This window comes from Camarhynchus parvulus, chromosome 2 (assembly GCF_901933205.1).
Source record: "Camarhynchus parvulus chromosome 2, STF_HiC, whole genome shotgun sequence".
Classification (NCBI taxonomy): Eukaryota; Metazoa; Chordata; class Aves; order Passeriformes; family Thraupidae; genus Camarhynchus; species Camarhynchus parvulus.
In genome coordinates, this window is record NC_044572.1 from 111710827 (window position 1) to 111738288 (window position 27462).

The 27462-nt window shown below is 36.8% G+C and overlaps 1 protein-coding gene across 6 annotated transcripts in view; it reads right to left on the reverse strand.

Moving 5' to 3' along the window:
- Nucleotides 1-25588, reverse strand: part of ST18 (ST18 C2H2C-type zinc finger transcription factor) — a 100510-nt gene extending 74922 nt beyond the window's left edge. For 3 of the 6 annotated variants that reach the window (XM_030965132.1, XM_030965108.1, XM_030965140.1), the window contains exons 1-2: nucleotides 25486-25588; nucleotides 167-273 (exon numbers count right to left, since the gene is read on the reverse strand). The gene's annotated coding sequence lies outside the window, so the exon portion shown is untranslated. Of the gene's footprint in view, nucleotides 1-166; nucleotides 13147-20513; nucleotides 20811-25485 lie in introns of those variants that run through there. The other 3 variants (XM_030965116.1, XM_030965124.1, XM_030965121.1) reach the window with 3 other exon arrangements.
- Between the last annotated feature and the right edge of the window lie 1874 nt (nucleotides 25589-27462).

A 27462-nucleotide genomic window follows, 5' to 3' on the forward strand; every position in this document is an offset into this window, starting at 1 on the left:
GTACTGCTATACCTGACTATTGAAGACTTTCTTAGAACAGCAGATATTATGCAAGAAAAGTAATCCTAGTGCATGAGGCACAACACATGAAACCACATGGTATTCTACTACTAATATATAGCCATATTTCTACTAAAATTATTTTTTTTTAAATAAATTATCCCACCTTTGCGTGTTTCCAGGTGAAAATACGTGCAGATTCCAAAGGACAGAATTTGTCACACAGCCCAAGATGCCTTGCCTGATTTAACAGATAATCCTCAAATTCATTCTCTGGAAAAAACAGACAAAGAAACAAAAACAAAAACAACAAAACAAAAAAACCAGCTATACTAAATAAAACATAGGTGAAACAAGACACTCTTTAAATCAAATGAGTAAATAATCCAGGTGCAATATTTCCTTCAGCGGTTTTACAAAGATACGGTGTGGAGGCATCAACGGTGCTTCTAAAAGGCATATTGAATATGGTTTTTTTTCTTTTCTTAAAGTAGTTTCTTTACATCATTAATGCCCTCTTGATCACTTATGAAATAAACCTGCTCTAAGAAAAACTTTTTCATCTTGTGTGGACAAAACTCTACCGTTTCTATATGTAGAAATCCTTAGTCAAATGTTTTAATTGCATCAGAACCCCTTTGACTGAGAGGGATGGCTCAGTTCATGATGCAAAATAAATGAGAAGCATTCTGAAACATTTTAAAAGCAGAAGAAAACCCCTCCATTCTATTTTTTTTACTTCAAATATTAAAATTTAAAGTTTGGCAGGCTGAAATGTTCTCAGTTTAAGCCAAATTAAGGAAATCCTTGACATTTCTCCATGCTTAATTTTTATTCCTTTCTGTGAGGGACTTTATGCTAAATCAACAGTGACAGCAGAGGAAGCAGAGCTGCAGAAGTTTACATCTGAGTGTACAACACCGAGATCCTTGTTTTCAGAAATACTGAATACCCAAACCCTCCTAACGCTTAAAGTTCTAGGTACCTGCAACCTGGAAGAATCTGACAATGAGCAGTTATTCAGGGCAAGTTTTATTTAGAGGTTGCTCCTCACACTAGTGATCAAAACATTAAAATTTTGCTATCAGTCACAACTTCTGAGGTCTGTTTCATGTATCATCCAGTGTATTTTGTAAAATAGATCTATTCATTGAAGATATTCCAATTATGACAAAGTTTGCAAATAAACTTTCAGAACTTTAACTGTTCTCTTAGTGATATCTGGTGATGTCTTTTTCCACAAAATTTTGAATGTTACATTTCTGAACTTGCAAAGGCTCATTCTAAACAGATTCTCAGGGAAGCTGGCATTTCTTGAGTGACTAATTTCTGCTTGTGTCCCAATAGATAGGATGCTTGCTTCATCCCATGAAGTACTTTTAATTATAATCAGTACTCTTTGATCAAATAATGAAACAGGCAACAGATGTAAGATGATAAAGAAGGGAGAAAACCCAGAGCAAACCATCCCAACACCAACAGGATTTTTAAAGCTTTTTTTTAAACTACATCTTACTAGAAAGAGATGTTGTTTTTCCTCAAAGCCCTATTTTCCTGTTATTCTATTTCAACATTCATAATAAAACCCAAAACCACAAAAGAACTCTCAAAGCCTTCTACCTTCCTCTTCCTCTTTGTTCAAAACGCACTAACCTAAAACAAAAGATCTCTGAGAATAACTACAATGGTGAGCAAAGCTTTCTAAAGACCTAAATTCAGCAAATTTTTGTCTAAAAATTCTAGTAACTTAAGTATTTATTAACAATATATTTTTCCTTTCTTTTCTCAAAGATTGCCAATAAAGAACTAAATCACATAAGGGAGTAGCTGCAGCCCCTTTGAGTTCCCTGATGTCAAACTCATTAGCATCCGAATAACCACACAGCAGCACATCATCTGCACAATTGCAATTTTTTACTACTTTTAATAGCGTTTCTCAAAGGGCTCATTTTCAACTTTCTTCAGTGGTTAGTTGGTTCTCTGGGGAAAAGGAGCTTCCTGACGCTCACAGCTTCCACTCAACAACCAGGCCGTTTGCTGTCAGCAGCATCAGCCCTCTGCCCTAACCCCATCTGCTGTCTCTCTCATCCTAAGGGACTGAGAGTTAAGACAGCACAGCTGAGATCCACTTGGAAAAGTGCACAAAGGACAAGGAAAAACATACTAAACTTTCCACATTTAGCTTTACATAATAAGCTAGTGTATTGAAAGTCCTCCTTATAAGAAAATTAGTTTGGACTGGGATGGGTCTGGGGAGCAGATTTTAAAATTGTGCTGAAGAACTACATGCAACAGTGGCAAAACACAAAACCTTACACCCTTCTGCCGTGTTTAAACACAGCAGAAGTTGCTGGTGGTTAGTAAGTTTAAATGTGCTGGGTTTGATTTCCTTCACATTACAGGGTGCTGGCTGCCATTCAGCTGATTCGTGGGTGAGTACCCACATTTGAAGATAGGGTGTCTCATAAAAACTCTAATACAATGTCATGCATCTCTCATGCTTTAAACAGGGTCTGCAGGATTATGCTGTTTCATGGGATGTGACATGTCCTTAATGTAACACAAACTGTGTGTCACCCCTGTCCTCACTCCAAGAAGTTATATTTCAGATATAAATGTTGGGATCTGATAGTTCAGGTAGCAAAAAAAGGCTTGGTGCTGATTTTACAGGAATATCAAGGCCTTATACTGAATCTGTTTAGGAAGTCTTATGAGTTATAAAATTGATCATGGGCCAAATTTTGAGGTATTGCAAGTACAAAAATCTGCAATACCAACTGGAGAAAATAAGAGCTCAGACCCAAGAGCCCACAAAGTACATCTAACCAGGTTGTTGGTGGCTTTGATGATAGGATCATTGTTGATAGAAATGAGGTAGAGCTAACTTATTTATTTGTAAATCGAGGCTCCTTGGTGGGGTCACTCCCCTAGGGTCCACATGTATCTTCATTTGGCCCAATCTTTTCATAGCTTGCATTGACTTATTTCTCTTTTTTTAATCAAGAATTCAAAACAATTTACAGGCAGTAAATTATGCTTACACTTCAACTGTCTCTGTGTCTGAACAGTATTTTTTATTCTAGAAGGCGGAGGCTACTTGCCTATAAAGAAAGCTTCCACCCTTTTTAACCATCATCTCAATTCAACTAGAATAATAAACTTTATAAACCCACAACGATGGAATATATGAGTTGCTTGATTTGTCAGTGTAATTGTTCAGTGAAGTCACCTGGAGCCTTTGCAATTCATTCCTTGGTTTATAGCCATTTCTAGTGCTACATGATTTTGTACTGACTCTGAAGTGCCATCCTACTGAGATCCATGAGTCATACCAGGATACTGATGTGAATGACAGTTTAGGTCCTGATCCTCTACATCAGATGTTGGTGACAAATCCCTTCAAACAGCTATTTTGATTGACCCATCGTCTGTGGGTAAAAGTCCACTCATTCAGGTCAGATTACCAGACCTCCTGGGGATTTTAAAATAGAAAAGACATATTGTACAACCAAAAATTATCTCATCAGAAGTGCCAAGTTGTTTTCTCTATCAGAATTTCAATACTCAAAGCTGCACTATATTTGTGAAAAAATCCCAAAAGCTTTTTTAAGCATAATACATTCCATTTCCAACAGGTTAATTTGATTTTCTCTCATTTACCACATCTCTGGTTGGGAATTTGATATACTGCAAATCTGGGAATGAATAATGGCTTCAGTTTGTGATTTGTTAACTCAGAATAAAAGTAATATCTAAGAAACAAAATCCAATGGTGAGCACCATTATGATCCCTGAACATTTCTGGTGGTTCTAAAGTGACAGTGAATTCCCTTTCCCAAGACAAAATAATGCAGTGTGTTTAGTCTTTGAGAAAATAGCATGTGAAAGAAAGATACCATTACAAATAAATAGAGATAACTCTGGACTTCAGTCAGATCTTTATTCTGCACAGTCTGAAGTCTGTGACTTTACACATTAAGTTCTGCACAAGCCTCGGGGAGATCCTGAAGTACATGTAAAATGTTCAGCTCATGAGTAACTGAATTTCAACACCTACGCACTCCCTGCAAGAAATCTGCAGGACTCTACTTGGAAACGTTTTCTTTTTTGTGCATAATTTGAGCTTCAGAAAGGAGTTTCCTTGGGTCAGAGTACTCGTCTTTGCCCTTGTTTCATTTAGTACAAAGTACACAGGAAGCAGGATTATTACTCTTTCAACAATTGCATTTGCTTTCTCGACTCTAATGCTAAACTTTATCTTATTTTGTTCTACCCTGAGATGAACAGAAGGTCATGTTAGCAGTGTGAGACAGGCTGGTAACCCAGGCAGTTGCCCTTCTAGTACCTCTAAAAAACTTCACTTCACTTATCTTCTCTTTTAAACAGAGCAGTAACTCCAAAGCCAAGATCATATTTCACTGAGCAGGGGAGTTTAACTTTCACCTGATTTAAGCAACAAACTATCCCTCAAAGATACTGGAGGCTTTGCTGTAATTAACATAACTGCATTTAGATGCTATTCATGACCGATAATTCCAACACCTTGTGAAAAAAAAAGGTTGCAAGCTGTAAACATTATAAACATATTCAAATAAGCTTAACGCAATCTGCCATGCTTATTTCTGCCTAGATCATGGACCAGCGAAATGGTTAATGCAAATGGATTTATAATTTGCTTTGGGGGGCCAGTTTCTTCTCCTTATTTATTAGCCCAGCTGATGGGGCAGATTTGATGAGGCACTTCTGGAATAATTGAGTCATCACACAAAGAAGGCTGCTAGCATTCAGAGTGGTTTTATCAGCAGCAAGCAGGCCTGATTACTGACAATTACACTCTGATCCGGTGATGGAGGAGAAAGAGCCAACGAGTGGGAAATGTCCGTGTTTCTATCCAGGAATAATTTCTACATTCATTTTACATGCTAAGTGTTTCCTATCTCTGCATAATAAACTGTAAACAGGAATAGATGGCACAATGTCCCTTAATATTTCCTGGTAATGAAGACACAAATGTACAGTGAGTGCTGATAAATATAGATGAAACATAAGCTATTCTCTGAGTCGGTATTGTTACCTTTAGAATAAATGCATTTTGGTGGTAAAAGCATAATCATAGCTAATGCAAAAAAATGACAGAAGATTGAAGCTGTCCTTGTAACTACACAGAAACTTTGTAAAAGTCCTGTTAATCATGACTACTCTAGAGGCTCATAAGCTGAAGGTGATATACTGGAAAGAACATAATTTTGTTTCTCAATAGTCAACTATGTGGGAACTCTTTTGCTTCGACACAGTAAAGGAGAGCAACAGCAGTGACCTCCATTAACACTTCAGGGATAGAGCACATCTCAATGCTAAACTGAAAAACAATGGAGCTGGTCCTAGAAGACATCTTCACCATGATAAATTCTCATTTCCCTCTCATCAGCTTTAAGACAGTGTTTATAATGAATAATAGAGCTAGACCATAGATTTCATGAGTTGTGTTAAGCAATACATTATTGCCTTTAGAACATTATTTTATAGCAATTTAGATGCTGTAAAATGGCAATTATTAACAAAATTCTGCAAGCAGAACTTTGAAAAACTGTTTCTTCAGGAAAAAAAAATGGGGAAAACTTGAAAACAGACATAGTGGCGAGTTGAAAAGTAATTTTGTGTTTGTTGATGGCCAATTATCGATTTCAGCTAGAAAAAGTTAATGTCCTAGTTTAGGGAGAGTTTTCCTTTTTAAGAGTTCATCAGGCATGAAACACTGAATAATAAACTTTTGCATGCTTGTTTATTCCTTTTCCTCTTCTAAAACTAATTCATAGCTTCAAAAGAACTAAAAGTTTTTCTCCGCTCACGGACAGTAACTATGGCAACTATGTTTCATTAAAGTAGCCACTTAACTTCAAGGCTTGTGATACAATGATATGCATTATTTTGAGTAAAACCACTCCATAACTACCTTATGATTTCAGAGTAATTTTAAAAGAAAGTTCAAAGAGTATACGTCATTGACTCTGGAACACAGGGTTTGTTTTCTTCTAAAACATGTTTACTCTTTTCCAGCCAGGATGACTTTCCCTGTGGAGTCATCTCTGTTGTGAGGCGCTGCGTGGGGGGATCGCTGCTGCCTTCAGCAAAAGGTGGCCGCGCTCTGCTCACGGAAGAGCTGCCCAGTAGTTGCAGGACTGAGGCCAGCAGGAGATGCCTGAGCACACAGATCAGCCCAACCAAGATCAGCAAAACTGTGTGGGTTTAATTACTCTGTTACCATCCTCTTCTGTGGCAGGAAGATCCTGGTCCGGTTCTGATGTTTGATGCGCACCTGCTGTTTAGTTGCCACTGCTACAGTCTTTCTACTGTACCTGATTTTTCCAGTTAGTTAGGAATTGATGGATTAGGAATTGATGGGTTTTATGGGGTGCTGTTATGGTGGCACTGGGTCTCTGTAGAAGTTCTGAAGCTGGTTAGGTTCAGTAAAAGTGGTCACTTCTCAAACACAGGCATCATCTAAGTTCCTCTATTCATTCCCTGTGATTTTTGACTGTTCCAGCCAGATATTTTTTGAAATATTGTAATAGTTGGAATTAGGACATCATAATTCTGGACAAAACCATTGCTAAATAGCTGACTTGACATTTTCTGACATGGAATCAAAAGGAACAATAAACCTAAAAATGCAATCTACTTTCGCTAAAAGAAATATAAAACTACCACTCTGCTATCCTGTGCATTCATCTTGCCCTTTCTGAACAAGTTCTCTTCATTAAGCATGACAGGCATGTCCCAGGAAAGGGAAAGTCACACAAAGGGAAGAAGTGTGCCTTCCCTCAACATGCAAATCACATATGTTCATTAACTTTGAGAGTGCCATGTGAAGTACAGTCTGCCACCATTTAAAAGACTTGTAATGACCCTAACTGCTAAAGATAATGGGGGCTTTCTTACACTACTGCTTTGCCCTGAAGATCTTAGGAACATGTTGAAGAGCACAGGAAAAAAAACCTCCAAGAATAAAAATAGCACCTTGCAAATCAAAGCAAAAATTGACTAATACTCATCAGATACAAAAATGTGCATGTCATATGTTCCTTGGGACAGACTTCTTATGCAAAAAGTTTTGCTCATCACATGTTTGCATCAGGTAAATGGAGCAAGGAAAAACATGTTCAGTTTATTCAAACTTATGATAAGAGATCTGCATCACCAGGAGTGCTGGTTCAAATTCTCTTTTCAGAGCCTTTTATGATTCTAAAGTGAGACAAAAATTATTTCCCAAAATGACACCTGTCTTCTGTCATAGGCATAAATAAAAAGCACCATGATTGAGCAAATAACTGGGGAAAAGGGATTCTGGAATTCTCTTCCTGCCTCTGCCACTGATCTGTTCTGTGCCCCTCAGCAAGTCTTTTCTCCTGTCAGCTAAATGAGGATAACAACATAGAGTGCTGTAAAGTGCTTTTGTGCATTTCTAAACACACTTTAATGTAGCAAATATTATTTTCATCGTCATGGATTCATCAGTTCAGCAGTAGCTCATTTAACTTCCTCTGAAACTCAATGTGAAATGTTTCCTGTTTCACTGCCGGCTTTTTTACAAAAAAAACCCAAAAAAACAAAAAACAAAAAACCAAAAACAACCAATTTTAAAAAAACAAAGAAAAAACCAAAAACCCTCCAAAACAAACAAACAAACAAACAAAAAGAAATATAAATGGACAACAGTGAGGAGGATGGCAATTAAAAAAACGTGGTAAACAGCAAAATAATTTAAAACACATTTCCTTTCTCTTCTCTCCTAATATCTTAGGCAATCTGAATATAACTGTAATCTTTACACATCAGACTCTTATAATAAAAATCTGTTTGTTTTCCTGTATAGAGAAACATTCTCAGAGAAAATATCTAATATTTTCCTTTGAATATTTTTGCTCTCATTTCTGAAAATGTCAATAAGGTGTGTGTGTATATACATATTTATTTATGAGGGAATATGAATATATATGCGTGTGTGAGTATAAATACATATATATTTCTGTGTATAAAAATTTATTTACATGTTTTTGGCAACATTAAATTCAAATATTGCACACAACAAGCGCTGTGTTTGGTTTAAAAGAATTTGAAAGAGGAAAGTTTGTTTCAATGTGAACCTCCTGTCACATTGAAAGTTACCTGTGGTACTACTAAACAGTACTGAATTAATAATTCTAGAAGAATATATCAGTACTATTTGTAGTACTAATACGTATCAGTACTAATTGTAATACTATTTTATATTGGAAAAATAATAGTAATAATTCTATTTTAGCAAACTGGACTACAGCAAGATGAAAAAATCATCCTGTGGAGAGATGTCTTGCAAACTTTGTCACTTAAAGCTCAGATTCCCTAGTGTAAGCCTGGCTGCACTGAAAAGAAGCAGGACACTCTGGTGGACCTCGACAGTACAAGCTACCTGCATGTGAAAGCACTCACACACACTCGGTGTTAATCACACAGGTATAAAAATACACACTCCAGGTCAGAAGGTCTGACAAAGTGAGGTGATCAAAACTCTTTTGCATGTGACAGCTGTAAATAATAAACAGCAGTTTAGAAATTCCAAGAGCACTAAGCGATATTTTGTTATCTTAGGCGATAATTATTTCATTCTCGATAAGTAGGCCTTAATCAGGTGTCTGTGTATAATAGTCTGGTTTGTTGTTTGGGGTCTGATGAAATCATGGGCTCTGTGTCTTGAGTTGGTACCTCAAATGCCAAAGTGCATGCAGGAAAAGGGGTTGGCTGAGGGGTGGTTTTTGTGCTCAGGGCATAATCCTTTTTTTCTCTTTTTATTTTCATATGGTGCGCTTACCTATTCAGGAGAGAGATTTTTGCTTTCTTTTGAAGAGGTCTGATCATTTTGCATCAGAGCTGTGTCCTGACACAAGAAGTTGTAGCTGTGACTTTTAAATAACCAGCCTCACTATGGGCTCCATTATGGTAACCAACAGCCTTAAATCATTTTGACAGCTCATTCTCTGCACTGCCCATGTACTTGGAGGCTGTCCTCAAAACACTGAAAGCTGGGGCAGTATTCATGGTTAAGAAAAGTCCAGAAGCAGCCAAACAGGTGGGCACTTCTTTCAGAAAAGGCCTTTTTAGATAGAAGACCTTTTGTACACTGGTTCTATCCTAGGCCCCTTTCAGGGGCTACACCTGAGACAGAAAGTGAATTATCAATGACATTTTTTTAAAGAATCAGTGGTTTAACACTAATTTCTAATCAGATCCTACAGAAAGGAACAGCTCGCATGGCAGCTGTACTTTTCCCAGGGTTAATTACCTTTCACTGCTCTCTACTAATGAGTCAGCTGTTCCTGTCATCACACAACTACACTGTGTTCATCTGTAGCTCTAGCTGTGGACAAACACAGTAGCTAGAGCCCTGTTTACATATTGGCGAGGTTTGTTGTGCAAAGAATTTGCAAAGCAATTTAAAAAAAAAGAAATACTTAAAACTCCTTCCAATCCCATATTTTTTTCATGGAAACAACATTGCTTTTTGGGCAAACACCCTGTTCTCCATGTGACTAAATGCATCAACAGGAGTAAGAATCTAAGGATATAAAAGCTAATGAAAGGGGTTTTTTTTGGTTTTTTTTTCAATATTGCATAATAGTTTGTATCAGGAAGATTAGATCCTTGTAGCCATCTAGCTTATCTTACCTGATTGTTGAGTGAAGATGTTTATTTATAGCTTGCCAATCTAGGAACTAGAAAACTTCTTTGTAAAATATTGGTTTAAGTAGTATAAGTGATAATAGCACAAGAATTAATGCAGTTAGGGAAGGAGTTTGTATTATTTTATGTGGCAAATTATAATGAGACAATGATTTAAGACTTTCAGTAAACTGTTCATGTTTTGTATGCAATTCCAACAGGTAATTCAATAGCAAGTAAATAGAACACATAATTTCCAGCTAGGTTGAAGAGGATGTATTTTTCATCACCACATAAGATCAAGAGTAGTCCTCACTACTGGTTATTTCAGCTTTCTTGTGGGAGGCTACAAAGACTATGGCTAAAGATATGCATAGTGACAGCTCTTCCAAAATTCAAGTCCTGTTTGAGTCAACATTCAGAAAATGTTTTTCATATAACTGAGGGCAGGACTCTGAACTGGTGCTGTCTTTATAAAATTATTTATGCTGAAAATATCTGTGTGGATGTTACCCTGATCTGAGGAGATTTCCTCAGTGTAAGATCTGCAGGTGTTAGCAGAGAAAGCAAATTTTCCCCAGACACCAAAGGGACAACATACACACACATGTCATGTGAGTATCTGTCATGTGAGGGTGAGCTCAGCTATCTTCAGTTTCATCTGCAACAGGCTTGGTCATGAAGTTATTATTTGAGGCTGAATTCCTTTCTAGCTGTCACATGAGATAATGGAAACTGACAAATTTGTGGCAGGAACATAGACATCTTAATATGAAGATGGAAGAAGAAATTAAAGCTTCCAGCTCAGGTAAACCTTGCAGGACTGACAGCTCAAAATATGATAAATTTCCTTTTGAGAACACCAGAGCAAAGCACCATGGCATTCCAAGGGATCACTTCAGTGGTCATCTAGGAAATGAGTAGTACACTTTCCTTAGAGCATTACTGTGGCAAACCACTTCTTTCTGTCAGGCATCCTAGGTTGTGCAAGTTGTATTGACAGCTCAAACACTCGGAGCAGAGAGAAAATGTGAGCTGTGTGGTTATGCTCTTTTAAAAGGGAGATATGTATTTATTGCACCATTAGAAGCAATTCTCCAGCTTGATTTTGGATTAAGTGAAAGTGAATTTCCTGAAGGTACATTAATCGGGTTTAATGATTCACAGAAACCCCTGGTCACTCTGGTCAGACCAGGGAAAACTGTTATGTAATGCTCTTTTTGTCTCAGATTCTTCCTCTGACCAGATTATTCCTTCTTCCAACACATTGTATCTCACTCACTGTTCATGGAACAAAAAAATAAATTCCCAGGGATAGCATGACTATTCTCCATATAGTCAAAGTCTTCTCATGTTACTGGTTTTCTTAGGTTTCCTGAGTTCTCAAGAGCTTTATATCTCCTTCATCCACAGGCAGGAAATAGGGAAAAATCCTTTCTACTTGGTGAATAGAAAAGCTTCACCTTTGGAATGAGTTTCACCTTTCCTGAGATCTGGTCTGCTTAGCTTGGATTCTGTCAGTACCCAGGCTCAATATCTCCCTACTAGAAGCAGCCTTCATGCTGAACACTGAAGGAACTGGGATGCTAGAAGGCAGCTTCTCTAAAGAGTCTGTTCAGCTGATGATATTCCTATTGCGGGGATCTCTGCAGGAAATTCAGGAAGAAGGGAAAAAAATGGTGGCAAAAACAATGGCGTCTTCCCTGCTGTTTCTTCTTATAAACTTTACTTCTTTACTCCTAAAGTGTCATGTAAATGTAAAAGACAGGGATCATCATGCAACTAACAAATGGATACCAAGCCCCAAATAAACAGGGAAGTAAGCCTTGTGACCTGGAGGGTGTCTGCAATGCTGAACTTGCTGTTTGGAGGCTGGCAATCATTGATTGAAAGCAGCTTGCACTTCCTCAATATCCCAGTACTATTTCCCATGATCACGATATAGTAGCATGTAAGTCACATTAATAACAATAAAAATAACTGGTATTGCTAATGTTGTTGCTATAAATAGCACTGGGCCCAAAGCATTCAGGGCTAAAGCTGTTTGTTCTCTCATGCTATTCAGAGTGACTCAGGGATATGTAAGAAGACAATTTCTGATAGAGAGACACTAAATTTTTTATTTTTGGGAAGAAAATTCTGAGAATATTATGTTTAAGTTTTCAGAAGAAATGTTATAACATTAAAAAGGTTTGTGTTTATTGAACTGGTGCCAATTTATATCACAATAAACGTCCACAATCTTCTGCATGATTTTCATTGAGTCTTTGGAGGTGCTACTGGTGCTACTGAAGGTGCAGAGTCACTCACCCTCTGTAAAACTCATCATTTCAAAATAAGATCAAGCTGAGCATTATCTTCCAGCAGAATTTACTCCTGTGCCTATCCTACCCTTGGAAAAGGAGTCTGAAAAGGCAAAACAGCATCAGAGACCCAGCTACTGCTCCCTGCTTCCCAGACCCACCTGTGCCTTGCGTGGCATGGATTAGGGAAGCACATGGCCAAATACTGTCCCATAGGGAGCATCCACTACATAAGGGTTAGCACAGATCTGTGGAGTTGCCTGCAACTTTGAAGCCTGAAGGAATCCTGAACTGCTCACTTGGAGAATTTAAGAACTTTGCCTTCATCTGAAGGAACTTTGAGAAGATGTCCCTAGGGATTTAAAAGATGATTTGTTTAAAAATCATACGCCTATGTGTTAAAATCATGGGATGATAAATAATTCTGTAAAAAATCTAAACTTGTGTCATCAAATCTCTTGAAAAATGAAAGAAAATAGTTGAAATCTATGCAAAGTATGCACAGCATCTGAAATTTTAATCTGAAAGCTTGTTTATAGTTTTTATGAAAGCATGGGGAATACTGAATCCTTATAATCACCCACTGAAACAGTGCAAAACCATAATCAGATCAATCTTTCTATTACTTTGAAGCTCAAGAAACAGAGTCTTGAAAGCCTGAGGAGACAGAGAAACCACCCCTAAAAGTATCTCTGGATGCTAAGTGGTGACTAACAGGAAAAATAAAATGTCTGGATATGCTTCTATCAGCAGTGTTTAAAAAATACAACAGATTAAAGGTATTTTTGAATTAATGGATATTGATAAATCTTCACAGTATGATTCTCTTTATTTTTTTAAGCAGTTTTGAGAAAATAAACTTTTTTAAAAAGGAAATATAATGGCTTCTAAGATAAAAAAAAGAGGAACTGAAACCTTCCCTTTTGTAAAAATTACATTTCAGGAGCAAAATTTAGTCCTCTGAGCTGCACAGCAGTATTCACTTCTGTTATTCTGCTCTCCTGCAATAGCCAAGTAGACAAAGATTTTCATCAATGTCATGTAAGAGAGGAGCAAGAGGAGACTTTTGATCTACAGTGTATCATATTATTCATATCACTGTCTTATATGAATATGTGAGAAATATTTGTATGTAGAGAAAATTTAAGAAGAAATCAAGTCCAGTTTGTAGGCTGGATGGGAAAGACAGGATTCATCTTCATAACTCTACATGCCTGAAAGGCAAACATGTATTTCTGAGGCAGTAACTGCTGGATTCCCATGGTCTCTGGGTAGCCTGTAGGCAACCTGCAGGCATCTCTGAGGCTGTGTAGATGTGTGATGCATCTTATTCATTTCATACCCTTCAGGGTGAGATGAACTGCACACAAGAAATGTCTCTGTCTTCTGACTCTAATGGGAATCTGGATGACTGGCTCAGGTCTAGCCGCTTCCCCTGTGCACACTGACATTTCACCAAATGGTGATTCCTAACCAAGGAACCTATGGCCATCACTGAACAGCATCTTAAAGCTGAAATAGCATGTATGCCATGTGAGCTGTGTTGTGAAGTAGGGCTGGGAAGGCAAGAGAAATAGAAGGGAAAGCATCCTCCAGGAAGGAAGGCAGTGCCAGTCCTTGTAGAAAAGAACTGGCAAACACCACAAAGCTGATGAGCAGATAAAAAGGGAGCACTGGTAGATGATGAAACTTAGAGAAAAGGAGAGTTAGCTGCAGCTTTGACATGAGCAGTGTGGCGTCAGAGACATGGGAGAACCCAGCGCCAAGAGCCGAAGGAGAAGGTCAGCATGATATGGTAAATATTTCTTATCTAGATATAGCAGAAAGAAGACAATCAAGCTCTAAGCAGAACAGAGAGAAACAGAGCTCTAAGCGTTGGTACGGACTGAAACACCATCCTTTTAGTGTTTGCACTGGACAATATTTTAGGAGAGAATTAAAGTAAGTAAATTCATCACATGGATTAATGTCTGATAAATGGAAAGGGTCTGATATGAATAAAAGTTACTAAAATAACATATCTGTGTTTCTTTTACTATGAGCTGCTACACACCAGAGGAACCTGATGTTACCAATGACAGTGGATCTGCATTTAATTCTTTTGTATTGTTTTGGTTTTGCCATACATGATTCTACCTGCCCTGTTTTATTTGGTGACTTCCGTTCTGAGCCAAGTTTTCAAACGCGAGTAAATAAATTGAAACTCCAATTCTTTCTCATGACTTTTGCTGGTCTTTGGGAGTTAATAAGAACCATATTTTCAAAAATTAAAATGTCATTATGCCTGCATTGCTTGCCACAAACATGCCCTTTTTTTAGCATGTAAGGTGAGTGTTTAGGCAAAGAATTATTAACACAATTCTTTGCTTGATTTGTGAGTGTCAAACAGATCTGAGTCATATGCACTCAGAGAAATGCAGTGTAAAAAAACAAAATGAAGAATAAATTTACATTATTATTATTATTATTATTATTATTATTTCATGTATTTACCCCAAAGGAAAAACCGTTGTGAAATTCATCATATCTAAACAAAAGTCTGGCAGCTTAAGTACATGAACGGGGGAAGGGAGACTTATTTCCTGAGTTTCAACAGATGTCATACTTAATTGGTTGTGAAATAAACCAGAGCTACTCTCGGCCTGTTTCCCTAGTTTCAGCTGTGAAGACACTTTTAAACATGTGCATTTCCCTCCTGCTTCTCATAATGAGGGTGTGGGGTGAGAATCAAACCTCCAAAAGGAGTAAAGCAGCGTGCATGTTGCATACAGGCCTTCAGATGCACTAATTAAACAGAAGTGAGAGTTGCATCTTTTGTCCCTGCAAAATACACATCAATACAGAATGAGCCAAGACAACTCTGTTGAAGGGTTACTGCCTTTGCCTTCTGCTAATATCAGGAAGTCACTGGACTATCCCATTCTGCAGATAGCTTTTCCATCTTCCTGTATTTTCTCTCAAAAACACTCTCCTAAATCACAGTATTGTCAATATACTACAACTAGTTGAAATGGGATAATTTTTTTTATTTTTGACAGGGAAAGCACCTTAGAGGTTGGGGTTTTTTTCCTCTTGTGGTTGTTTTCTGCTAGAAGCAGCAGAGTAACACCACATTTACCACAATGACATCTACAAAGATTTTTTTAAAAAGAAAGAACTGTCCAGCACAAAATAGTTTGGCTACACACGGTGATGGACGCAAAAAACTTCTCACAGACCAAAAGCCCAACCATTTGGAACTGTGGCTAACCACAAGTCAGTGGTATGCTAATATAAATAAAGTCATTTGTTTCTAAAGGGTTATGGCAAAGAATGTTAGCCATTCATGTTATGCCTTATTGGATGTAGCCCTCTAAATCAAAATGCTCTTTTGAGCTTCACAGGAAAAAGCTAAATATATTGTAGGTGCCTCTCTGTGAAATTCAGTAAACAAATTAAAAAAAAAATGGAATAATGTTTGTTAAAACATTTCAAATGGAAATGTAATGAGAATTGTATAAAAAAGAAAAATTAAGGCCAAGGTTAAATACATTTAATTCACCTGTGGCAACCAAACTGAACAATATTTGTTCTTTTAGTTTAAACTTGGAACCCAGATCCCAGAGGTGCTAGGAGAGAGCTTTAATCCCTAGAAAAAAATTCAAATTCCCAAAGTGTGTGATGAAAACCAGTATAATCCTTCCTGAAGTGAGAAGCAAAATAGAAAATAGTTTTTTTTCCCCTATTAAAACAAGAGCAGTCAACATGATCTTTATTCTTTTAATGTTTTACAGGTCTGACTTTCGGCAGATGACCTCTCTTGTTTGTCCCTACATGTTTTCCAAAATATAAAAGTGAAATAGAGTCCCAAGGGCACTGTACTTGAAAGGTTATGAGAGTTAGAGAATTTTAACCATGCCTGCCAAATCAGCAGATGGCTTGTGATTATAATTATATGCATCAATAAAACGAATAATCTTTACAAAATTTGAATTTCTACTAAAGTAAGGGATTTAGTAAGCAGATGCAACAGAATGCATTTTCTTTAACCCTTTTTGTAGACAGTACTGTTTATCACAAAAATAATGGCAAGGTTCTCCATAGATTAGCTTGGACATACACTTGAGCAATAAATATATGTTTCTTTTGACCAAGTGTCAATGCTATTTAGTGTGATTTATGTGTTCAGTTGCACTCTGTTCACTAAATGTTGAATGCTTATGTATAGGATGATTCCCATCAGGCACATGCTTCAAAATGGTCTTTAATTTTATAAAATGTTAGAGATGCAATGAAAATGTCATGTGCACTCATTCTCTCCATTTTTGTTGCAGTGCTTGTTCTTTCTGTTTAGGATTTGGTGACTTTCCATGCCTCTTACGGAGTCTGAGTTAACCACATTATCAGTGAAGAAAATACTTTTTCCCCAAATGTGGGATATTTAAGAAAGGTGTTTTGTGTGTGTGTGCGTGGTTTGGTTGTTTGTTTGTTTGTTTTTTCAATTAGAGAAAATATTTTTTTCAATCAGAGAGAAGAAAATATTTTAATAGAAAAAAAGATCACTACTGAGGTTTTCTATGACCGTCGACTTTACTTTCAAACTTACTTTTGTAACAAGATCATGTGCATTAGATTGTGTCAAACCTCTGCCCTAAGGAGGAGAAAATCACACAGCAGAAAAAATTAAACAAAACAAAACAAAAGAAAACCCTAAGCCAAATTTATTTCTGGACTGCCCCATAAAAATTCTATTTGAAGACATGATATGCACATCCTTTAATTCTTCTAATATAGTATGAAGAAAAAATTGAGCAATAAGTACATTTTCAAAAAAGCCCCTATTTGGCACACTGTAGCTGTCTACCTACAGTATTTTAACATTTATTTCATTCAAGCATTTAAATGAGAGCTTTAATTTCAGGAAGTTATATATGTTTCTCTTTTTAGGTCCCCGTGTATCTCTGATGTGAAGAGTGCAAAACAATATTTTTATGCTCATTAAAAAGTGGATTTTTACTTCAGAAATGACAGCGCCATTACTCTGTACCATGTAAATCCTTCTTAACATAAGGATTATTGACCTGATAGTCCATAACAGTGCCTTTGGAGCCATTACTACTTTTCTGTGCCAATCCAGATGCTGTACATGTGCTTCAACTTGGGGGCAGGAGGGACAGTGAAAGTGTCAAAATTTCTCTTGTGATTTAGGGAACTGACCTAGTGACTCCACTGCTGAAAAAAGAAGACCACTGTTTAGAAGAAATTAGGATCTCCAGTCCTCATTTGAACCAATGTTTTGGAAGAGTTCTAAAGCATATTTTTAAATTTAAAGCCCAACAGATCAAAGTTCAGATACATGCCTTTAAATTAAAATCTAGCTCTTTTTCACTAAAATTCCTTAATGAAGGGAAAAGTTCAAATACGAAACCAAACCTGAAATATGTGCTAGCAAATGTTATTTGAATCTCTTAAGCAAATCAATAAACCCCTCATCTTCAAAACGCTTTCACACCTGCTTTACTGTATTAAAGTGAGCCATGGACCTCACCTCAGTGGAATCACTCACGTGTATGAATGTTTTTGTCAGTGTTCACCCACCCAAGAAGGCAAACCCTTATCATTCTAAAGTAACTTTTGATGTTGGGTTACCACCTTTTCTTGAATCAAAAATCTGTTCTTTAGAAAGGCAAGAGTAGCTAGTATCATTAAAAGTCCTCCATAAACATAAAACACAGCAATTCTCCTCACTTCAAAGAAATTTGATGCAAGGTCTAAAAAAAATTAAGAGGAAATTTTTTTTTTATTATTAATTAAACAGCATCTCTAACCTTAAGTACTTCAAGATAATTAAAATCCAGAAATCCACTGACTTGGTTTATGTAGTTTTTAATAATCCATAACTATGCGCACAATAACTATAAAGTGACCCGATCCCAGGTATTTATGGACGCTTCCAAAATCAATCCGTTCAATAAAAGACTTTGGTCTAGATTCTCTATATATATTTGTGGATATAGTAGAATATAAAGTTTATTCTGCATGTTATCTTCTATATTTTATTTTGGAGGGACAGCATCAGGCCTTTATGAGGATTGTCAGTGACTTTGGAGATACTTGCTTGTTAGTAATATCAGATATTTTGGGATTAGTGGCTTGAAAAACTATAAACATGCAAAAAGACTGAATTAGAATTGTTCAAATCAACTGCATAATACCATAAAGTTTTTCAGATCCACATGCACAGCTCATACTCTGGCACTGCGCTCTAAGATAAAGGTAGAGGCCTCATACTGGATTGTAAAGTCCAAAAAGTCGAGTGAAAAGTGGTTTCTAAAAATCTGGAGTGTTTCATAGTTTTATCAGGGAGATCAGATGAATGACATTAATAATCACAAATCAAGTTTTCTTTGTCTTTTCTCTTAGGTGTAGTAAAGAAATGACAAAGATGAGGAAAAAAATTAAGCTGTGAAAAACTACTGAAACTTACTGAGGCTTAACCTGTCAGATTACAGAGTGCAACTGTCTGATTACAGCAGCATGATCTCTTTAACGCTGCTGCATGTGCATTACCCCTATGAAACCATTCTTTGCTTTTAACAGTATAAATAGCTGAACTTATTAGTGAGGTGAATGCTGAAATATGAAATACTCTTTACTCTTGTTGGTGTAAGTATGTAAAAAGGATACATGACTGTGTCACAGGGGTATGTTAATTTTTAAAAGCTGTGGGGATGCACTTGAACATCAAATATCTTGGAATATTTTCTATTAAAATAAACTGAAACTTAATATCAGTTAGCATATTTTAAAGCAAAAGTATTGCAAGACTGAAGCTTGCTAAATCTCTGTTGATCTAGGTTTGAATTACAGGAATTAGAAAGCTTGCTTTCTGATGCCTGAATATCTCATATTTGCTGAGGTAACACAAGGAAAGCATTGCTGAGATGTACACAACTTTTAAAAATATGGAAAATAAAATGGAATACACAAATTTACTTCAGTTTAGTTACTTTCTCATTATATTTTCTAAGCTGGAATTATTGGGAAACACAAAAGCAGATATAACTGCAGATATACCTAATATATAGGTGAATATAGTTTTTTGCATATGTGAACTTTTCTAATAAGTATGCGCACATGTATTTGTATATATTCATATGCTCATTCCCCTTTGCAAGGAATCATCAACTGTTTGTGTTAGGATCTCACATCTTATCTTAGTGTCTGGAAGCTGTGGTGATAATTCTATTGCCCATGCAGTAAAAAGGATGTTCCTGGGTAAGCGACATATCATAACGAACTGACTTCTGTGACCTGTGAAGAGTTTTAATTAAGTGAGCAGGTTATCCTGATATATCTAAATACACATATATTGACAAGCTGTTTTTCCTAAATTAAATAAGTCTCCCAAAGCAAAGCAAAGAAAAGCAAAGCAAAACAACTTTAAAAAAACCAACAAAACCAAAACAAACAAAACAAAGAACTAAAGCCCCAAAACCCAACAAAAGATCAATAGTAATGCAGACTGATATCTAAATACCACTTCTTTAACTGTCTGTATTTGATAAACACTTCTTAAAACATATGGTTTGCAGTGGTTTTGCAGGGAGGAGAGAAGAAGCATTACTTAATGCACACAGGCATCTTGCAATAAGATCATGTTGTTTTGAAGCTAACATCCCCTGAGCCTCCAAAGTGCAAAGCAGACAGAAACATTTTAGTAATGCAAACAAGACTTTCCGGCAACTTCCTGTTGCCATTTTTCAGCAAAATAAAGGGTCCTGAGGTACTACACTGAAACACTGCTAGAAAAGATTTTATCATTGGTTACACAGGCAGGCACCTGCTATTATAAGATATCAGCTGAATATTTTGCTGCTGTGCAAGGAAAATAAGTAATGACTGTGCAACTGTTAAACCGTAATCTTCAACTCTAATTTCAGCTCATGTAAAAAACAACACAGAGAAAGACATCCTGTAAAAATCTTTTCTAAAAATCCCAAAATTATAGTAGCAACTTCATTTACATCTGCATACTTGTAAAAACTGTACCAGGGATTTAGGGATGTAAGTAGCTTTCTAGTGGATTGAAATTTGCATTCATATATATATAATACAATTTCAGCAGATTTTTACAGAGAAGTAAAAAGAAACTTTCTGTCTGTAAAGTTCATCAGATGTAATGTACATCTGAGGCAATAATTACTGTGTGGCAGTTCCTACAAGTAATATTTAATTCATTAGACTATAATTGAAATACCCAGTTAACAAAACATACTGTTTTCACGTTACTTTCGGAATTCCAGAAACTTTTGTAAGCTGACAAATCAGACAGAAAAAAAGGAAACAAACAAACAAGAAACAAACCCAACCATGATTCCAGAGACATTTTTTTCTCCCCTTCATGAAGTGACAGAGGGGGGAAAAAAATCCCTTCATTATGACCTACTTGTCTAGAAACGGACTTTCAACCCCATGGTTAGGCTAAGATTTGCTCTACTTTCTCCCTAGGGCATAATTGTCAGACTGACTTACCGTGTGCCTTTTAGCCTTTGTTCTGCCTCTCACGCTGACATCAGGGAAGCAGTGATGTAGAATAAAGCAGGGGTGGGCTAGGTTAGTCCACTGTTTGTGTCGTTGTGTGGTGTGCAGGGACACTCTGTGATACTCTAGTGAGCTGCTAAGCTTTTTTTGTAGGCTTTGTGTCATTTACTTAACGACCAATCTCATTAGCTGCCAGGGTACAATGGGCTGATGCATTTTCTATGTACATACTCTACACAGTGACCCTCAAGGTTGCCGAAGGTCTATTTAATCAGTCAAAATGCTGAATATATTTGCAGTAAATCACCAAAAAAAAAAAAAAAAAACACGGGACCACAGAGGTATCTCATGAGTGTTTACTCTTTCCTGGGAGTTATTTGCAGGTAATAAACTGATAGGAGTTGTAGGCAAAAGCAAGGGCAAAGAAGGGAAAAGGGCACTCACTGGGCTTGCATTGGTCACCTTTAATTTAGGGAACCTTGGGGGCCCTGCATATTGCTGTGTCTCTGCTTGTTAATTTCTCCATGCAGTTCATGCTTCAGTGTAATCATGTTATCACAATTAAACCCCTTTAAATAAGAAGAGCAGCACTAACAAAAAACCACAGCCTTTCGCACATTGGGGAGGGGATGTGTTTGTGTGTGTGTGTGTGTGTGATATTTATTTATTAACTTCCTTACTACAGGCAACCTCAGGGCTGGCATCTTTGCATTTCTAACCTCTCGTCAGTTACAAGGTAAAACCCTTTTAACTCTTATGAAAAATGAAATGCTGAAAAGCCCCATGAATCACGACAGCTGTCCATAAGTAACAGGGAGAGTTCTATTGTCCAACTTGTCCCTGGATAAAATGAATACTTTACAGCAGAGGCTGTTCAGCTTGGCTAAAGAGTATGGGGAGAAGGGGAGGAGGTCACTGGAGATTTCGCACACTAATTTAATCTGGGAAAAGGACAGGCACTGCATCTCACTTGAACAGACTGGCGGCAATCTGGGCTCCCACAGAACTATCTCCTTTTGCCTGTGCTCTATTTATTCCTTATCTCTGTTTACCAACCGCTAGGTCCCTTTCATTCACACCACGAGGCCGTTCTCCTACTATCAGTCAGCAGCTGACACTGTGGAAGAGCCTCAAAGGCAAAAAAAAAAAAGGGATCAAAACTAAACCAAAGCTGTATAAACAAAGCAACAGTAGAAGTAAATGCATAAATCCTAATTCTTAACCCAACCCACAGGGTGCGAACAGAACCTTTATAGTAAATCCAACAAACCCACCACAGTGAGCTATGGGCTACAGAGGAAATGGGAAAAGCCAAGCATCATTCATGAAATCACCATCTCAAGCAGAAACATTGAAAATAGGCATTGGAAGATATTTAGCTGGTTTCAGGATAACAGGTTCATCAGTTCTCTGTATTCCTCAGCAAGTAATGAGGCACAGGTTCACCTGTGTGCCTGGCATAAGATGAACAAGAGATTTTTTCACTTGACCATCTTACTGTTCAAAAGCCTTAGCTAAATTTGCACTCACTGCTTGAGATTTAGATTAAATTAGAGGCAATCACTTAAAAAAAAATCTTTATCTGGAAATTGTGATAATTTGGAAAACTTTATAGCTAAAACTTGAATGTCAATTTATTATTTAAAAATTTGTCCAATTAATTTTGCCTTTAAAATGCTGGATTTTTAAATATCACCCTTTCTCATTTGTTAACTCAATTTTTTCACTCATACTCTGTGTTTTTAGTACTTTACATGAAACTCAAATGGGTGAAGACAAGAAAAAAAAAGATTAACCTTGTGACTCTAATAGAAAACTTGTGACTCTAATAGGAAAGTAAAGTAATAAACCTGCATTTGGTGTTCTGGGTTTGGATTGTTATAGTGATTTAACTATGCATAAGTCTATTTTCTAATTTCAGTGGTCCCTTATTTTGGATTCTTAAATTGACTTAATAAGAGACAAACTGCAAATATTCATAGAAAGACACCGATATTGTTTCACTGAAACAACCTAACTTTTAAAACATACACAATCTGTAACTCTCAAAGTAGGGATGTTCCTTCTGGAAGAGGAGAGAGTTGAGAACTATTCTCAACTTTTTAAGACATAAAAACACCCATTAACTGTTAACAGTCAATATACTGTCAACTGTCTGATCAAGATAATTATAACAATTACAGAGAAAATCTTTCTCACTATCAAAGATGATCAACTGGACCTAATTTCAGTTTTGATTTTCACCTATGTGAATTATGAGCAATGAACTCTTTACTATTTGGATCCTTTTTTCCAAATGAATTAATGAATTAAATTTATCCTTTCACCAGCTGCTAGGCAGCAGATGGAACCATTTCTGAAGCCTTGTTGAATTCAATCCATAAAACTCATTTCCTAGGATTAGCAGTCCAAAGTTTCTTTTAATGTTTATATACCGCTTGGGATTTTGAATTTCATGATGTTAAACTTTCAATTTAACTATTTTTTTTCATTTCATATCAAACAAATATGATCGTTTGGATTTCTATAGCTTTATAACCACACATTTCAGGTCACATAAGGACAAGAATTCATTTCAAAAGCAATCAAGTAATGCAAGATTGGGATCTGCATGGGGGTTTTTTCCCTTTGTTTTGTTTACATTACAGCACTACCATAGAAACCATTTGTGTTGTACTCTCAGATTAATTTAGACTGGTAAAGTTTATTGTCTGTAACTTTGACAAAAAACTTTGCATAAAAATTTAATCTTACTAATCAATTTTTGAAAGTTACTGTGATGTGAGGGTGCATTTGCTATTCACAGAAAGATGACATGCTCCAGAGTTAAGTTTTTCATGTGCATCGTTTTTATAGGTGACTTCATTGTAAGGTGGGTGTTTTTTTTCTATTTCTGAAGGGGAAAATAAAAAGTAACAAATGGTGGCAGTTTTGTAAACACTTCAGTAAAGATGTTTTTCGGTGCAGTAGCCGGAAATACTAGTCAGCTGCAGTACCCTGGACAGCTCCTCTTCTTTCGTTTTCAGTTTTCTCACCTCTGCTAAACGCCCCTGTTACGAGAATCAGATCAGGGGGCTTGAACTGCAATTTCGTTCACAAAGACCCCTATTCATAGATCTCTAAAAAAATTAAGTTATAATTTAGCCAAAGTTTCTATTAGAAACCTACAAGAGAAAAAGAAAAACAAAAAGGCTCCCTCTCCCGCTCAGCTTTCAAAGACATATTATATTAAAAGTCTTAAGAATAAAATATTGTGATGTCAAAGTCTTCCTGTTATTCAACAAAGTAAATAAAACTTAAAAAAAAAGTGATCCGTTGTTGTATATAACAGTGATTTCCGCTAATTTGGCACAAGAAATCTATATTAATCTAATAATGCAGTAAGCCAAGAAGGCCACATAATAATAATTACCATTGAGTAATTGAATATTTAGAAGGAGGAGGAAAAAAGGAAGACTGGTAATCTTAGCCTGCAGGCATGAAAGTACTATAACACAAAGATGATATTTATAAGTAACAATAAAATGCTCCAAACTGGGAAGTTAAGAGGTAAAGCCTATTTTTAGAAATTCCTGATTCCAAATCTGTATTATTAGTTAGTCACCTTAGAGCAGAAATATATTATTGTCTCAGAGAAAGCTTTAATCAAAAATGCTGTAATTTTCCTTAAGAATTACAAAACCACTGACAGCCAAACCAAAGAAGACACATCTACACAATTAACTTAACTAATTTAATTGACAAAAGAGGTAGTAAATGGTCGTTTGAATCCCACAAAGATCCTTAACTAACAAAGTTCACCCCATACAGTTTTACAGTTTAAGGATAAAATCTGGGATTTGTGCTTTTATAATCTCTTAAATGAAAAATTCACAGCACCTTGCACAAGATTGTCTTGCTATTTACATATGAAGGAAGACAAACATCTGAACTAAGTGCTTTGTTAAAGACAAAAGAAAGTCAGAGAGAGAGAGAGAGCTATTGCTGATCAGAGTGTTAAACAGAATTTCTCTAGCATCAAATGCTATTTCATAAAAATTATCCTCCTGCAAAATGTTGTCCCAGAAGGTCCATTTCATTCTTCAACCTTGCCTGATATTACTGTCATTTAACTTTCTAAAGATTTTCCTGACACATACATTCATTCTGAAGTACAGTATTCGCTTTTTTAATCAGAAGCTCTCAATTCACTCTCTGAATCCCAAATAATTTAAAGGAAAGAAGTGCCATGCTTTGAAAGATTCTTTTCCCCTTTGAGTAAAGTTAATAAGCATATTGATCAACAATTTTCATTTCAAAAACATTACAGATGATTTCAAAGGGTTCTAAAACATCCTGAGAAAGCTTTCTGCTCTGTAATACAGAACTGCAAATGAACCTGCATCTATCGAACAGTTCCTACAAATACACTGGTCCCACTCTCCCTCTCCCACCTCATTTTTTTATTACTCTTTTTTAAAAAGCCAGTATTTAAGTTCAGTAACTTTTCAAAATGAGAGAAAAAGAGTCCTTGTGATCATTTCCCCAAATCAAATAGCTAGAGCTGCAAATTTGCACAATTGTAAAATGTATATGAACAAAGGCTTTACTGAGGCAGTATAAATGCAATTACACCATGACATTTTATTCAGAAAGCTGTCTCAAAGCAGTTACAAGTAGCTATTTTTTAATTGAGGCCCAAAATAGCATTTAAGATAATGACCAAGCACACATTGTGGAAGAAACAGCATTAGTGTCCTTAAAAAAAAAAAGAAAAGTTTGCAGAGAGCATTTTAAACATGGATGAAAACCCCTCAAACTTCTTAACACAAATCTCAAGATTTTAACATCAATAAATGGACAGGATTTTTTGCTTTTCACAAGCTTAGAGCACAAACAAAAAAAAAAAAGACAGAAAGTTACTAACAGTACAAGTTGCTTAAACATCAATGGGTTCATAGTGTGAAAAAGTTGTTAAACTTACTTTATTTTTGTTTCCAAAACTTATATGTTTCTCCTCCCTTGTGTGCTGAACTGTGCACTAAAGCTGTGTCTTTGAAAGGTAGTTCCCATGATATGACATCCAGCGCCTTTGACTGCCTAGAGATAAGCACCTGCGTTTGTGTCCCCTCTTTACGTCACACCTCCCTATTCAAACCTTCTCAATATGATTCACATTTGCACATCAACAGCCTCATGCGCATACACAGATTTTTTTCGGCTCTGGGCCCAAAACTTTCACTTTAATTTTCATCACATGATTGCTGTGGCATATGTCCTTCCAAACCTCCCATATATCAGTCATCATGCAAATGAGATGGAATATCACTCCTCTGCAGCAGATGGCCAGGGATGATAACAATGGCTCAACAGAGGAGATTCAATGTCCCTGACTTTATCGCCACGGCAACAACAACCTAAAATATATGTAATGGAAGTGGTGCTTATTAATTTTGCAGGCTCGAGTGTTCTGATTTTGTGAGTGAATGGGCTGAGTTAAAAAGGGGGCTGTGTCCTCCTGCCTCTAGAAGACTATCTATAAAAGCCAGGGACCTGGAAATTATTTTCAGTGACTAAGAAGGCAACAGCCTAGCAATTATTTGAGTAATTAGGTGTAATTCCTCCCTGTAGGCCTTGTACCCTCCTGTGCTTGTTTCACAGAAGCTCGTGAATTAGACAGGCACAGATACTGAAAAGAAAAGTGCCTCAAGATATAGCAGGAGAGCTTGCAGGAACTAAGCTTCAGTGATATGACACTTGGCCTCCACCAGGCTTGGTAAACACAAGCCCCAAGCCATAAGTAAATAGAGGCCCCACTCCACAAACACAGACCAATTAAAATTACAAAGGCAGCCACACTTCTGGGTGGGGCTGGGGGAAGCTTTATTCTTCCACGGTCTCGCTGTGAGTTGCACACATAATGGTCTCTTAGTTCGGAGCACTGAGTATCGTGTTCCATTGCTATCTGTCACTATCAAACCCGAGCACAAGGCTCTCTCCGGGCTGTGAATTTCTCCCGAGGGATTGATCATGCACCTTTAAGAAAATGTTTCAAAGTGAATTTTCTGTGTGTTCTCTTCTGAATGCAAAGCAGAAAGGAGAAGTATATGCAGCAGTTTGCTATTTATCATCAACAGATTAACAGGCAGGAGTACCAAGCCCCATTTTACCCCTGAGCAAGCAAAATCTCCACAGTGTCTCTTCACCCTGTTCATGCCACAATTTTACTTACTTTAATACTTTGGATGTGGGAGTAGCCATTTGATTCCTAAGAAATACAGTTCAGCTATAAGCTGTATGTTTAACTAAGAAAATATACTTAAAGAAAATATTTGTCTACTGTTCTATTCTCCAGGGAAGATGTTATAGAAATGGAGAATCCTTTGTCTCCCTCTGCAGTAGGGGGCAGGATGTTTAAGTAAAACTGATGAAACATTCTGGGAAAGGAGTGGCTCCATCACGTGTCAGAGATTTAGTGCAGAATTGAATCAAGGAAGCTTGCTACCCCTTACATGAGACAACTCCTCAAAATTGGTAAGATTGTTGAAAGAAGTGTTCAGTGCTCTCCTAGCAGCCCACGTACCCTGAGCCCTAAATCTAACACCAGAGAGGAGACACCACTGAGTGGCATCTCAAGGAAAATTGAGATACCAGATGCTTTCTTGAAGTGACTGATAGAAACCTACAGAGGCAGTGCTGGGACTGTGGGTTCTTCTCCAGTTATGTCCGGGCTCAACACCACCTCAGCACTGCTCACGTTCTCTGTTAGCATTTTCATTTTTTATGAAACCTGTCTTCCAACTAAAAAAAACCAAGACAGGCACCAGTGTCATAAACTTCTATTGTGAACCAATGTTATAAACTTCCAGAACATCTCTTTCTTTATTTATTTATTTACCTTACAATTGCACAATTACATTTTCCAAACATAATGTTGCAGTTGAGTTTTGTTTTCCTGTTT